This window comes from Zingiber officinale, chromosome 6A, assembly GCF_018446385.1.
Source record: "Zingiber officinale cultivar Zhangliang chromosome 6A, Zo_v1.1, whole genome shotgun sequence".
NCBI lineage: Eukaryota > Viridiplantae > Streptophyta > Magnoliopsida > Zingiberales > Zingiberaceae > Zingiber > Zingiber officinale.
Window position 1 is genome coordinate 67,611,389 of NC_055997.1, and position 17,056 is coordinate 67,628,444.

Consider the following 17,056-nt stretch of genomic DNA (forward strand, 5'->3'; position numbering starts at 1 on the left):
TTCTCTCATCATCCTTTCTCTCTCTTCATTTTTTTCCATCACACTTTCTCTCTCATCACATTTTCTCATCATACTTTCTCTCCATCTCTCATTTTCTCTCATCAAACTTATCTCTCTTCATTTTTTGCCATCACTTTTTCTCTCTCAACACACTTTCTCTCTCATCATATTTTTTCTCTTCTCTCTCTCTCTTATCACGCTCTCTCTCTCCTATCATGCTCTCTCTCCTCAATTTCTCTTGACACTTTTCCTCTTTTTATTTTTTCTCATCACACTTTCTCTCTCATCATATATTTCTCTCACATTCAACCTTATCTTCCATTTAATGTTTTCTCTTATTTTCCTTTAAGGGTAAAAAAAGAAATTTAAGTTCATTCTGATTGAAAATATTCAACTAACCAAACATTATTTTTAGGAATGATACCCAAGCTCATACCCATTTTTATTCCATAATACTATGATATCCATTCCGATTCCGATTCCTAGGAGAAAATCAAACGTCACCTTAGTGAGTAACCCAATAACATGATTGATTCGAGCACTAAAAACATTCAAGAATATCAACATGAAAATTAAACCACAATGCATGCATATACCATCCTACCGCTTTACCATCGTATCATTGGCTCGAGAATTCCATATCTTTTTCTTGATAAGTGGGCACTTGTTATTGCTGTATCCTTTTTAATTACACTCAAAACACAATGTGCTCTTGATCTTTTTACTTGAATTGATGGTGCTGGTGGAATTTCTTACCAGAGCGCCACTTTAATTGATTTGGGCATTTATTTATAATTAGTATTTAATATTTAATTTTTTAAATTGATTAATTCCAAAAATGATCAATTTGATCATATAAATTTTTTTTATTAATTATCAGGATAAATTAAAAGATGTTCATAGTGATTTATTTATATAGTCCACTTTTTCATATCTAATACCCGTTAGATGAAAAATCTTCTATAATTTACAGTAACTAAGTCTTACCTTGAGATTTTTAGGATCTGTACTTGGAAGTCTAATTACTTGATCGTAACCTCAGGTCGGGCTGTTTCTTCTCACTCCTTCCAGAGATGGATGATTCCCTACTTGGCTCATCTAACAACGGTCATGTATCCTCATTGATTATCATGATGGAGTGAGCATCAAAATTTCTCCTCGTGTCAACTTGTAGAATTTTAAAATGGATTAAGGAGGATTGCACGTTAGCAAACGAAATTTTTAATTATGGTTAGGTAAAGGAAAGTCCAAGTGAGTCAAGGAATACCACACGCTTGCAAAAGGGAATTTCTAATTGTGGTTAGCCAAAGGAAAGTCCAAGTGGGTTAAGGAGGACCACATATTGACAAGAGAAGAGTTCTAAATGTGGTTAGAAAGAAGAAAATCCAAGTGAATCAAGGAGGACCGTACTTGGTGATCGAAAGCCCAATGGGAAGTTGACGGAGCCCAAATGGGTCAAAAGTTGACCAGACACTTAGTGAGTAAGTCCTAATAAGTCACGACTGACCAAATATTGGGCAAGGGAACCCTAGACTTGGATCAAGTAAGTTAGGGTTAGGCAATCAATTAGGGCAATCGATTGAGCCAAGTATAATCGATTGGGCTAATCGATTAGGGTCACCCCAATCGATTAGGATGGATTCCTAATTGATTGGGAGTTTTCGCGAAGGGAAATTATGAAAATAATGGTTAAATTGATTGACCTAATCGATTAGGCAGTGTTTTGTCGCAAGAAGAGAGAATTGATTGAGGCAATAGATTAAGAAGGTTTAATCGATTGGGCTAATCGATTAAAGCCTTTTCACAAGAGTATACCGAGTTTGAGAATCAATTGGGCAATTAATTAAGGCTCTCTGAATCGATTGGGATGACTCACCAATCGATTAGTGTTCAAAAAAGAGTTGTCTGCAGATGCATGAACGGTCGACTAATGTGATAATAAATTAGGGAAAAGCCTAATCGATTAGAGCTGTCAAGTGAACCCTAGAAAAGGGTATTCACTGAAATTGGAAGAAAATCGCTCACACTACTCTTCACTGCCGATTCTTGGGTGTTTAGGTGAACAAGTGTTGCTGTATTTTCCACCACCAAGAGGCTATTCAAAGTAAGAAGAAAGCAAGCTAAGAAAATGTTCATGTTGTAAATCATTTTCGATTTCTTTATAACCTAGGTTGCGGTTCTTGTTTGTATTTCTTGTATTTGAGCTTATAGTAGGTTTCTCCACCTCCGGTTTAATTTCGAGAATGCGTATTTTTCATAATGGAGTGTGTGTGTGGATCTTTGGATTAGTCACCTCAGGAGGTGGTTATCAATTAAAATTCAAGTGATGGAATTGGTGAGTCTTTGCTTCAAGATATTTGCTGTAAATCATCATTGACAAAGCGATCAAAGCTATTCACCCCCTCTAGCTCCCAAAATGCCCTAACAAGTGGTATCAGAGCGAGGTTACTCTTAATTGGACTAATTACCAAGAGAGCAATGAACTAGAGGAAGAAGAAGAAGTTTGAAGCTTAAAACCCTAATTTCAAAGTCAAGAAATTATCATTCAAGAAGCTTAAGTTCAAAATGGAGTGTCAAGATGGTTTCAAATATGATATCCGAGCACCTCCACCATTCAGATTGGAAAACATCAATCTTTGGAAATCAAGAGTCAAAAACTACTTCATGATAGAGATAGAGCAATGGTTTGCTCTAATGGAGGGTTTTGAAGTTCCAATAGGCTCAAAGAGAAAATGGATCCAAGAGCAAATCAAGAAGTGTGAGGCAAATGACAAGGTGACCAAAATTTTGGTTATTTTATTGCCTAGCTCTATTTTATGCAAAATCAGAGAATACAAAGATGCAAATTTTAACACCCCAAATTTCATGATTTGGAGTCCTAAAATTTCATGATTTGGAGTCCTAAAAGACCTTATTAAAATCTCGAAATGCTTTAGAAAAATTCTAGAGATTTTTAGGAATTTATAGAATATTTTTATGTAATTTTTGGAGGTCGTTTGGTATTTTTACTAAACGAATGAAGTTTCGACAAAAATATCAAAGCCGAGGTTTGAACGGAAAATCTTGGGTTAAGCAGAAATTCGCTTAACCAACAGACCAGCTGAATATTTCTTAGAAAAACTTGAATCGAATAATATTTGAGTTATAATTTGAAACCCTAGTTATAAGAAAAAGAGAACTTAGGTATTTGGGGAACCCGAACCTTTCTCTCCTTTCCTCACCTCACGCGAGCGTCGGCATTTCTCCTCTCGGGCGAAGACGCGGCTAGAAGCTAGGGTTCCTTCGGCGGCCAGCGAGGGTTTCTCCGAGGGGCTCTTCACGCAGTGGTGATCCTCTCGTCGAGGAGGGTCGGTGAGCACAAGAGGAGGCCAGAAATCTCAAGCTGCCCGAACCCTAGAAGCACTAGAAGGTTCCTCCTTCGGTTGTGAGTCAAGGAAACGAAGGTAAGACGCTACTCACCTGCAGTAGGATAGTTTCGGGTCCTTGTTCCTTTTTGTTTCAAATTTTCTGTGAAGATTTTGGTTTAGGGCTTGTTGCCGTGAGATTCAAAGGAAGAACATGGAAGGGTTAAGTATGTGGAGTAGTTTCTCCCTTACTGTTTGATTAGAGCCGCTGTGGTCAGATTGGGTAGTTGTGTATGCTTTTAATGCTAAAATCAGAGCTTTTGTTGTTCATTATGTCGGTGATTGGTGAAAAGATGTTAGTTTGAACATTCATAGGTTACCGCTGGTGTAGTTGGGATTAACATGAAAGTAATTAGTTTAATTTTCTCATTGGTCAAAATTAATAAGGATGATTATATGAGAACATAGACCACCTGACAACAAAATTCGGAGACTAATGATAGCACTGGGTTTGTGCCACATGTCTTCTATGTATGTGCCTTCTTTTATGCATTGATTCCCTGTTTAGTATGAACTATTTACTTATGGTGCTACACAGACGGAAACTTGAAAGTTTTTTTAGTTTCCACCAGAACAGGTTGAATGGAGACCACTAATATATTGTGCATGTTGTTATATTCAAAGCAGTGGAAACCCACCCCACTATATTACCATGCAAGTCATTTATGAAGGCCTACATTTTTGCAAGCTAAAGTGCACCTTACCTTCTGTAAATGATATATCTAAGAGCACAAATTCCTAATGTCTATGGGCAATCCCTCTAAGATCAGAGGCATGTTTCTCATAGTTATGCTTAACTACTTTCATGTTGTATAATACATTCCATGCTAAACCCTTGCATTCCGTGTGGAAGCTAAGGACAGTGGACAAACAAATCTAATTAATGGAGGCAAGGTAACATATGATAGCAATTCAAATATATAGGCACTGTAGTTGAAGTTCCAAACTGAAATGAATCATAAATTATCCTTGGATTTTGCTAGCTAATGCTTGAAGTTAGTCACCCATATATAAAATATATTACCTGTGTTATTCACTGCCATAGCCAAATTGGATTTGCATATGTGCCTGCTGGTACCCTTGAATTTCAGATTGTTGCTTCTTGATGTTCATAGATTGGTCATGAGTCATGCTCGTAATAAAAATCATTGGATTAGTTGGTCTATGTGACATTTCAAGTGCAGAATTTAGTTAACATTCAAGTGCAGTTTCGTTAAACTCATAGTGCAATTTTGTTTAGCACAATATGCAGATTTCTGTTAGCTAAATATGCATAATTTTGATTAGCATAGTATGTAGTTTTATTGAGCATTTCAGTACAATTTCATTAAGTATTTTCATAAAATTCTGTTAAGCATTCAGTGCAATGTTAATAAACATTTTAGTGCAGTTTTGTATGAGACATTCTATTATTAGAGGTATTAACAAGTATAAGAAAGATAAAGAGAAGAAAGAAAAAGGCCAAGGCCTTAAGTAGATCCCAAAGTCAAGACTTTAGGAATTTTGGCACACAAGGTGCTAAAGAAAATGCCGAGGCATTATATAGAAGTATTAAAAGATAACAAGTATTTTACTTTTATCAGTGGCACTGTGCTGGACTCTCAGTTGTCCTTGGGTTGGGCTCCCATAGTCATCCCTAGATTTAGATAACCTAGTAGTAACGACACGGCCGACGGTCGACGACCCGAAGGTCGCCAAATGGGCCGCCGAATGGGTCGGGTCGTTACAAAAATAAAAGCACAGTTGCCGGGCCTAAGAAGAAGTTGATTATTATTTTAAAATATTATAAGTATAAGTCTTTGAACAAGTAAAACGAGTTTTACATAAACATAAAGTATTCAAGATTAAGTTAGAACAAATGAAATAAAGTTTCATATAGTTCTAAAAATCAGTAAGTTTAGTTCTTTATTCTACCATGTTTATCTAGTAGATGAGTAGTTTTTTTTCATGTTTACCTATTAGATGAGCAGCATGATTAGCTATTAGAATTATATGAGTAGATTCCTTAGCTTTTCTTTGCTATTAGTTTGACATGAGCAGTTATGTTTATACTTTATTTCTTTTTAGAGCATATAGTTTCTAGTTCTTTTCGTATACATGCACATTCATGATTTTGTGAGTTAGATAGCGCTTACTAAGCAAATTTTGCTTATAGATTGCACTTCCTCTTACTGCAGATACAGGAAAGGAAAAGATATAGAAAGGAAGGCGACAAGGAGGTGTTCAAAGGATGTGTGATGCCAGGACTATGGAAGCCTTGGGACTAGGAAAGAAGTTTTAATTTTAGTTTCCGCATTTTAGTTATTGTAAACATTTGAGTTGTATTTTAAGTTCATGTCACTTGAGATTATTCTATTTAGATTGCATGTAGGATGAGTTCAGTTTAGTAAGTAGATATTTGTGTGTTTGATACTTATTTAACTGCGTGGTTGATTGATATGTGTTCCAGCCGCTTGTGGCTGAGTATATATTGCATGTATTGTTGAATATGGTCACCGGTACAGGAGAGACTTTGCCGAAATTTTTCGGTAGGGTTTCCATGTGATTTTTAATCATACCGGTTAAGTAAAGTTAGTAGTCAAGTAACGGTCATCCTTAAAGTGTAGTAGTAGTAGTAAGAAGGGTGGTCGTTACACAAATGAGTTATGGAGAAAATTGGTCAAGCTCTATGAAGATCCCTCCACTTTGCAAAATCAAGACAAATTCAAAGAGGGAGAATCATTGGATCAAGAGGAAGAGGATTCGGAAGTTGAAAGATGTTCAACATTTGAAGAAGAAGTTGAAGAGGCATCCACCTCAAGGATTGAGGGGGAGCGTCAATCATTGACACCGGAGCAAGAAAAAGCTTCTACTTCTAGGTCACATGAAGAAGAGTCTTATGTCATTCCTGCAAGCAAAGAAAGTATAACAATTTTAATTTATAAAAATAAAAAACAGATTATTTGCATTGAGTGTAGGAAAAATAGACACTACAAGAGTAAGTGTCTAAAATTAGCCAAGAAGAAGTGTCAAGTGCCACTCCAGGTAAAAGGAAACATCAAAGGATGCCAAACCCATGATACACAAGGGCAAGGAGCACATCATGTGTTTCTTGTGAAATAAAAAGGGGCACTACTGGAATCAATGCCCAAGGGAGAAGCATCAAAGAAAAGTTAAAGAAAGCTCAAATCAAGGGGGAGCTTCCAAGGGCAAGCCTAAGGTACCATTAGGAAATGGTATTTGTTTAAATAATGATAAAAAACATGCTATAAATAATTTCTTTCATTTTAATTCTATTTATCATGAAAATAAGAAGCATGAAAAATCTAGGAAAAATTATAAGTCATTTCATGTTAGAACGACCTTACTTATGGACAGGAAGGTAGAAAATAATTTATATAAGATATCAAAACAAGTTAAATATGTGTCTAAAAAGAAAAGTGTTCAAGGCAATAATAGAAAATCAAAATATGAGGATTTAAAGATGGAAAATCAAGTTGTGAGGTTAACACATGAGAAATTAGAAAAATCCCTTAAAAAAATGGAAAATTTGCTTAGGGGATCAAAAGAACAAAACCAAGGTTTAGGAAAGCTAGAGACATCCAAGCGCAAGAAGGGCTTGAGGCACAAGCCTAAGTCCAAGGAAAAGGTGGTCTCTTATCATAGAGTTCTATATAGTTTTGGAACTATTATGACCAAAAGAATAAAGATATCTTTACAATAGTATGATATTGTCCACTTTGAGCTTAAGCCCTTATAGTTTTATTTTTTGGCTCAACCCAAAAAGCCCCATATCAATGAAGAAATCTTTCTCTTATAAACCCATGATCTTCCCATATATTTTTAATGTGAGATTACGTTTACAACCTTGCAACCTCAATAATACCCCCCCCCCCCTTTTTTTTTTTTCTTAAACGAATTAGCACAGGATCCCCTCTTTAAGAGAAAAGCCTATCTGCTTGATGTCCAATTCTTGACCCACTAGGTCTTCTTGCCTCTTAGTCTAACCGACGTACTAGGACTTCCTTGCCTAGACACAACTAGGACTTCCTTCCCCTCGGTCCAACTGACCTACTAGGACTTTCTTGCCTAGCCGCAATTAGGAGTTCCTGCCCCTCGGTTCAACCAACCTACTAAGACTTCCTTATCTAGCCGCAACTAGGATTTCCTACTTGGTGTCTGGTTCTCTTAATCTAGACATGGGAGCCCCCACTTCCTTCGTTAGAGGTAAATATTTCATCCACATGGTTCGATTGGACCATGACTCTTGTGCACAGTTGATGGTTATTCCTTCTTGCAGTCCGAGCTCTGATATCAATTGTTAGGATCAAAAGAATTAAGATATCTCTATAATAGTATGATATTATTCACTTTACGCCTAAGCCCTCATGGTTTTATTTTTATGCTCTACCCAAAAGGCCTCATACCAATGGAAAAATCTTTCTCTTATAATGCCATGATCTTTCCCATATATTTTCAATATTGGATTATGTTTGTAACCTTTCAAACCTAATAGGAACTAATCCTAGTTCTAGGAGTCAAGACAAGGTTACAAAAGAAGTTATCCCTAGAGTTGATCTTGAAGAGACTAGTGTGACCAAGGCTTTTAAGAAGCCTAGGAAGGTCTTTAGAAAGGTATCAAGAGAAGTTATCTTTAGTGAATACTTAGAACACTCAAGGAGTATCAATAGATTTTGAGTTCATAAGAGTGTGTTCTCTATACCTTAGATGAGTTTCGAGTGTGTCAATTAACCCAACCATGATAAAGTTAGCACTTTAGGATATTTTCAAGATAATGTTACACCTTCAAAATGGAGGTTTAGATTTTTTTACTCTTTGAAAGAGTAATAATGTGCCAATAAAATATTAAGAATTGAGCTTGATCAAATTGGCACAATTAAGATAGAAGTTAAAGAGATGTCAAGTTGAGATTTTGACATTTTTTAAGGAGATAAGGACAAACTTAGGTTTATTTTTAAATTTAGTGAATAGTTAATTATACTTAGATAGAAAATCTAAGTATTTTTATTTATGATAAAATTATTATATTTTATGTTCCCTATCATATGTCACGACATCATATTTGACATTCATATTTGTTGTGAAAAATGTCATATGCCATGTCATACATGAATCATTATTTATGATAGTTTTTCTTTCAAAAAATATTCATTTTGATTTATGCCATAATCATTTTCATGCATTATTTTAATTTCTTAAAATTAAGAGCAATGCCATCAATTGACGTCCTAGGTTGGATAATCAAAATTTAATTGCCTAGTTAAATATGCATGATACCTTAGTTTAGGGAAAACCTAATTTATATCTCATAAAAACCATAAGGTTGACTTGTTTGTGTATTGAGACACATTAGATATAAGTGAGATGTTAGAAAAATGAATAAAACTATGATTTACTGCATCTTTTTGGAGTTATATTATCATCAAAACATAAGATTATGTGAAGTCCAATCATTGGAAAAGTAAGTATACAAGTCATGTGTATTTAGTTCAAAAAATATGGTTAGAAATGTGGTTTGAAAATCATTTTAAAATCATTTTGAAAAACCTTGGTAAAGTCTATCTTTTGATAGGAATTATTATTGATTAGTTGGATATAAAGTAGAATGAAACATTGAAGTTTTTCAATGATTTTTAATTTTATATCAATCTTTGAAAATAAGAGTTACTTTTATAGACAATATTTTTTCTTGATAGTATATAACATAAGTAATATCTACCCAAAGTTTCATGAATTTTAGAATTTTGAAGAATTATTTATGTATTTCTAAAATTCAATCTGAAATCGAAATAAAAAATTCACTTATGATAATTGATTGAGTCAATCGATTACCACATCCCAATCAATTAGGGAAATCAATTGGAGTGAATTTTTGCAAGCACAAAGGCTCACGAAATTGATCAAGTTATCGATTAAAAGGTATGAATCGATTAGGGAAATCGATTAGAATATGTCCCAACTTCAATCAATTAAGAGAGGCTGTAATCGATTTGTAGTTGAAACAATCGATTAAGAATGCTAATTTTGGTTTAATTGGTTTGATTTTACTCCATTAAACCCCATTTAGTGGAGTTTACCATCCCTAATCCTCTAAAGTGCTTTGATAGCATTTAAGGGTAATTTTCTTGATGAAAATAAGTAAAGATGGGTTAAAGGGGACTAATTTGGAGTTTAGGAGGAGGTTTAGATTTAAAGTTAAACTTTTAACCTCACGACTTTAATTTTGGATTTCCTAAAGGTTTAGAAACTCTAAGTCATTGTTGGTGCAATAATAGAAATTTGGAGCATGTTTTGAAGGGGAGGTCTTCCTTAAAGACATTATTTAAATTATTTTTTTAATGAAGAAACAATGAAAGGTTGGGAACCTTCATTGTTATGAATGCTCGAGGATGGGTATTGGAAATAATGGAAGATTGGAAATCTTCATTATGATGAAGTTATTCTCAAGGGTGAGCATAGGATACAATAAAAGGTATGAGATTTTCATTGGGATCCTTTGACAAAATTGACTCTTAAGGTGAATAGTTTTTGATGTGTGTCAAAGGAAGAGAAAATGTGAGATTTAAGTTAGAAGCCCACATTCATGCTTTGGCATGGGATGAAGAATGACGTTGGGTTAATATGGGTTAACTTAACTTAAATATATTATCAAATATTAAAAAGGGGGAGATTGTTGGGAGATTATTGGTACAATCATTCTCAGGTCAAGGTTGACCAGTTTGACTAAGTTCGAGTGGATTCAAGCTTGAGTTTCAATGTTTGAACAATATATGAGAAGAGATCAAATAGGTCAAGGTTGACCGGATATTTGACAATATGTGAGATAAGAGTCAAGTAAGTCGTGGATGACCAAATACTTAACTAGCAAAGTCCTAACTGGAGGTTAGGTAACGATAAAGTCTTAACTTGGAGGTTAGATAAAGAAAAGTCTAAGTGGGTTAAGGAGGACCACATATTGGCAAAGGAAAGTCCTAATTGTGGTTAAGAAAAGGAAAGTCCAAGTGGATCAAGGAGGATTGTATATTGGCAAAGGAAAGTCCTAACTGTGATTAGGAAAAGGAAAGTCCAAGTGGGTTAAGGAGGACCACACATTGGTAAAAGAAAATTTCTAACTGTGGTTAGACAAAGGAAAGTCTAAGTGGGTCAAGGAGGACCACACGTTGGTAAGATGAAAGTTCTAACTGCTGTGAGGCAAGAAGAAAATCTAGGTGGGTCAAGGAGGACCACACTTGGTGAGCGAAAGTCCAATGAGAAGTTGGCGAAGCCCAAGTGGGTCAAAGGTTGATCGGACACTTGGTGAGGAAGTGCTAACAAGTTACGGTTGACCAGATGTTGGGCAAGAGAACCCTACACTTGGATTAAACAAGTTAGAGTTAGGCAATCGATTAGGGCAATCAATTAGCTTGAGCCTAATTGATTGGGCTAATCGATTTGGGATGCCCCAATCGATTAGGAAGTATTCCTAATCAATTAGGAGTTTTGTGAAGAAAACTTGTGAAAATAATGACTGAATCGATTGGCCCAAAAGATTCATCCATTGCTAATCGATTGGGTCAATCGATTTGATAATGTTTTGTCACGAGAAGAGGGTATTGATTGAGGCAATCAATTAAGAAGGCTTAATCGATTAAGGCCTTTCCGCGATAGCACAAAGAGTTTGGGAATTAATTGGACAATCGATTAAGGTTCTCTAAATTGATTGGGATGACTCACCAATCGATTAGAATTTGAAAAAGAGCCATTTTGCAGGTGCGTGAATGGTTGGTTGACGTGATAATCGATTAGGGAAAAACTTAATCTATTAGAGGCGTCGAGTGAACCCTAGAAAATGGTGTTTGCCGAGATTGGAAGAAAATTACTCATACTACTCTTCACCATCGGTTCATGATGTTGGTTAATCCTAGGAAAACGTACCGGTTCCACTGTACAAAAATTTTTGAACAAGTGTCGAACCTTTCCTTAAATAACCTATTGTGTTCTTTAAAAGTTAAATTAGGAATCGCAGACGGAACTTAACATCATTGATTCCAAATTTAATTTATCTATTCTTAATGGTTTAGATTTGAATCGCAAGCGGAACTTAACACTATTGATTCAAATCTACCTAGATTATTAATTTCATAAATATTAATTTCCAAAATTGGCTTCCAGGATTGCATGGCGAGGTACATGACCTTCTTGGATATGAGAGCAACCACCACCGCATAGGCAAAGCCTTTTAAGGAAAGCTAATATTTATTTCCTTAAATAACTCTAGGTTAACCAAAAGGAACAATCGAAACACAAGTTCGAAAAAGAAGAAAACACAAACTCGAAAAACTATTTCGAAAAACTAGATCTAATTGCCTCTTGTATTTAGAATTCTTACAAAGAGAAAAACTAGCATGATGCGGAAAACAATTGCTAATTATACCTTCTCTTTGTATGCTAATGACCTCGAGATCTTCTGTCGTATTCCTCGCCTCGCCTTGGACGTCGTGTGGGCGACAATCTTCCAAGATGAATACCACCCAAAAGAGCTTCTTCTCTTCTTCTAAAATCCGGCCACCACCACCAAGGAGAGAGAGCAAAAGGGAAAAGAGAAGGGAGAGAAAAGAGGGCCGGCACTTGAGATCTCCAAGCCAAAGAATAAGAGTTGTGTCTCATGAAGCCCCCTCACCCCTTCTTTTATATTACTTGCCCAAGGCAAATAAGGAAAAACCTTTTACAAAAAATAAAATCATCCAAGAGTTTTTCCTTTTTATTTTTCCTTTTTTTTCCTCTTGATTGAATCAATCATCAATCAATGGTTGTGATCAATCCTATTTGGTTTAGGATTGGGATTGGTTTAATCCTATTGGCCGGCCCTTGCTTGGGCACCAAGCAAGGTTGCCGGCCACAATTAAAAGGAAAGGAAAAATAATTTTTTTAAAAATTTTATAAGAAGAAACTCTTATAAAATTTTACAAGCTCTCTTTCCTAAAGTAGGAGTTAAAAAAGGAAAGTTTCTAAAAATTAAAACCATGTTTTAAATTTAAAAATTCTCTTATAAAATTTCCTTTTTAACATGATGATAGAAAATTTTAATTTTAAAACTTATCTCCCTTTTTTTCTTAAACCATAAGGATGGTTAAAAAAGGAAAGTTTTAAAACTTTTAAAACTCTCTATTAAAACATGTGGCCTAATTCAAATTAGGAAAGTTTTAAAAATTAAAATCTCTCTTTTAAAACTTATAGTTTTCTACAAAGAGAAGTTTTAAAAAATTCAAAACACCCCTCCTATTTGAATTTATCTTGGCCGGCCCCTACAAGCTTGGTCACCAAGCTATAGGGCCGGCCCCTATAAGAGGATGTGGCCGGCCATTGCTTGGTCACCAAGCAATGGTCCGTCCCCCTTCTTGGACACCAAGAAGAGCCTTACATTTGAATGGACTTGATGCTATAATGAGGCTACGACAGGGACCTAGAGGAGAAATTGGTTTTGGCCTTCCAATGAGCTTGAATATCCCGTGCTCGCCCCGAACACACAACTCAAGTTCATCGATAACAACTCATTCCACTAAAGAGTTATTACCGCACTACCGCACCAATCCCAAATTACATTATGGGCTCCTTCTTATCATGAGTGTGTTAGTCTCCCTGTGTTTAAGATTACGAATGTCCACTAATTAAGTAAATTACTGACAACTCACTTAATTAATATCTAGCTCCAAGAGTAGTACCACTCAACTTTATTGTCATGTCGGACTAGGTCCACCTGCAGAGTTTAACATGGCAATTCTTATGAGCTCCTCTTGGGGACATTCTCAACCTAGATTACTAGGACACAGATTCCTCCTATAATCAACAATACATACTATAAGTAATATCATTTCCCAACTTATCGGGCATATTGATTTATCGAGCTAAATCTCACCCTTTGATAAATCAAAGAAATAAATATTAAATATATGTGCTTGTTATTATATTAGGATTAAGAGCACACACTTCCATAATAACTAAGGTTTAGTTCTTTTACTAAGTTAGTACAAAAAGAACATACCTAAATGATCCTACTCAATACACTTAAAGTGTATTAGTGTAATTTATTAGTCAAGATAAACTAATACTTAATTACACTATGACTATACTGATAGTTTGTTCCTTTCTATCTTAGTCGCGAGCAACTGTTTATAATTTATAGAGAGGCGACAACATGATCTTCTGAGTGTGACACCACACTCCATGTTATCTACTATATAAATTAATTGAACAATTACATTTAACAAATAAATGCAGATATTGACCAATGTGATTCTTTTATTTTAAGAAATAAATGTTTTCAAAAGCTAGACTTTTAGTATACACTCTAACAATCTCCCACTTATACTAAAAGACTAAGCTGCCATATCTGTTGCCTTACATCTGATTCCCATCCCCTCCACATGCCGATCAAAAGCTTTCGCTGGAAGGGCCTTTGTGAAAGGATCTGCTAGGTTATCTTCTGATGCAATCTTGGCGACTACAACTTCTCCTCGCTTGACAATGTCTCGTATCAGGTGGTACTTGCGCTCAATATGTTTACTTGCCTTATGAGCTCGTGGTTCCTTCGAGTTTGTAACTGCACTGCTATTATCACAATAAATTGTGATGATCTTGGGCAAACCAGGAATCACATCTAAGTCCATTAGAAAGTTCCTGAGTCATACAACTTCTTTGGTTGCTTCAGAGGCTGCTACATACTCAGCTTCCATGGTAGAGTCCGAGACGTATTTTTGCTTAACACTCCTCCATGCAATGGCTCCACCTCCTAGAGTAAATACATAGCCTGATGTTGACTTACTATTGTCCCTATCTGATTGGAAGTCCGAATCCGTGTAACCCACATGGAGCAAATCGTCTGCTTGGTAGACTAGCATATAATCTCTTGTCCTTCTCAGGTACTTTAATATATGCTTTACAGCAGTCCAATGTCCTTGTCTAGGGTTACTTTGATATCTGCTAACTATGCCCACGGCAAAACAGATATCAGGTCTCATACACAGCATTGCATACATAAGGCTTCCTATAGCCGAAGCATAAGGAATTGCCTTCATGTCCTCAATCTCCTTTGATGTCTTTGGGGACATCTCTTTAGATAAGGCTACTCCATGTCTAAAAGGTAAGAAACCTTTCTTGGAGTTTTGCATGCTAAAACAAGCAAGGATTGTATCTATATAAAGCTTGGGATAGGCACAACATTCTTTTCTTGCGATCCCTTATTACTTTGATCCCAAGAATGTGTGCACATTCTCCTAAGTCCTTCATATCAAATTGTTTGGACAACTAGACCCTTACGTCTGATAATACCTTGACATTGTTGTCAATTAACAAAATATCATCTATGTATAGTACAAGAAATACCACCACGTTTCCGTTACACTTCTTGTATACACAAGACTCATCCGGACACTGAATAAATCCATATGTTAACTGAATTACTTCGTTAAAACGGATGTTCCAAGACCTTGAAGCTTGCTTTAATCCATAAATGGATCGATTAAGCTTGCACACTAGTTGCTCTTTGCCTTTTTCAATGAACCTTTTTGGTTGCTTCATATGGATATTTTCTTCAAGACTTCCGTCAAGGAAAGATGTCTTGACATCCATTTGCCAAATCTCATAATCCATATGAGCAGCAATAGACAAGTGTATCCGGATAGACTTAAGCATGGCTACCGGCGAAAAAGTTTCCTCATAGTCAATTCCCTCTTTGTGAGTATACCCTTTCGCAACAAGCCTTGCTTTGAAGGTTTCTACCTTCCCATCTGTCCCTCTTTTCCTTTTGTAGATCCACTTGCATCCAATGACTTTTACACCATCAGGTGGTTCTACAAGCTCCCAGACCTTATTAGAATACATAGATTCTATTTCGGAATTCATTGGCTTTTGCCAAGATACTGCATCTATATATTGGAGTGCTTCGTCATATGTTCGGGGATCTGGTTCATGTTTACCTGGGATGAAGTCTGAAGACTCACCCAAAAACATGAATCTCTCAGGTTGCCTCACAACCCTCCCACTACGACGAGGCACCGTCTGTGGTTGTGTATCATGTGTGACACGTGTTGCAGTCTCTTGTGGTACTTTATCTTGTACTGTTGGTATTAAAGTAGACGTGTCCTCTCTAATTTCTTCCAGAACTATTTCACTCATGGGCTTATGGTTTATTACATAATCTTCTTCTAAAAATTGAGCATTGGTGCTAACAATGATCTTCTAATTTTTAGGATTATAAAACAAACCACCTTTCGTTCCCTTTGGATATCCCATAAACAGACAAACTTCTGTACGTGATTCCAACTTGTCAGTATCTCCCTTCAGCACATGTGCTGGACTACCCCATATCCAGATATGATTCAGACTAGGCTTACGCCCATTCCATAATTCCATGGGAGTAGAAGGAACTGTTTTAGAAGGTACCATATTCAGAATGTACACTACTGTTTCTAAAGCATATCCCCAAAACGAATTTGGTAATTCTGAATAACTCATCATCGATCTAACCATTTCCATAAGAGTTCTATTCCTTCGTTCTGCCACACCATTCTACTGGGGTGTACCAGGTGCAGTCAATTGGGATTGAATCCCGACTTCTGATAAGTAATTCCTAAACTCTCCAAAGAGGTATTCGCCACCATGGTCAGACCGTAGTGTCTTGATACTTTTACCAAGACGTTTCTCCACATCAACCCTATATTCTTTGAACTTGTCAAAGCATTCAGACTTGCGGCGCATCAGGTAAATGTATCCGTATCTTGAATAATCGTCTATAAAGGAGACGAAGTATTCATAACCACCTCTTGCCTGGATAGACATAGGACCACACAAATCAGAATGAACCAATTCTAACGCATCTTTGGCTCTATACCCCTTGGCCTTAAAAGGTCTCTTGGTCATTTTACCTTCCAAGCAAGATTCGCATGTTGGAAAGTTTCTAACTCTAAAGAACCCAAGAGTCCATCGGCTACAAGCCTTTGAATCCTACTTAAGTTAATATATCTAAGCCTTAGATGCCAAAGATATGTTTGGTTCATTTCTGAAGGTTCTTTCCTCTTATTAGAGTTAGAAGATGTGTTATTAATTTCTATATTTTGCTTTGTGGGAGAAATTGGATTTAAAGTGTATAAATTGTCAACCAATGCACCAGAACAGATAATCACCTTATTTCTCTTTATAACGACATTGTTACTAAAAGAGACTGAATATCCATCCAAATACAGTTTAGAAACTGAAATTAAATTCTTTCTAAAACTGGGTACATAAAGACAATTTCTTAAAATCAAATTTCTATTCCTATCAAAAGATAAGTAGACGTCTCCCACTGCACACAGCCGCCACCTTAGTAGCATTGCCCATGTAGACAGTTATCTCTCCATCAAATAGTCGCCGGGTTTCCTGGAACCCCTGCAAAGAATTGCAGACATGATCAGTGGCTCCCGTATCTACACACCAGGTGCTGGTAGATAACACCGCTAAACATGTTTCAACTACTAGAATATGAGATATACCTTTATTGTTCTAGTTCCTACGAGGACAGTCCGCTTTCCAATGTCTAGACTACTTGCAGATGAAGCACTTGCCCTTCGGCTTCTTCATTCCAGCTTTCTGTCCTGTACTCTGAGGTTTATTCACCTTCTTTGCTGAAAAGACCT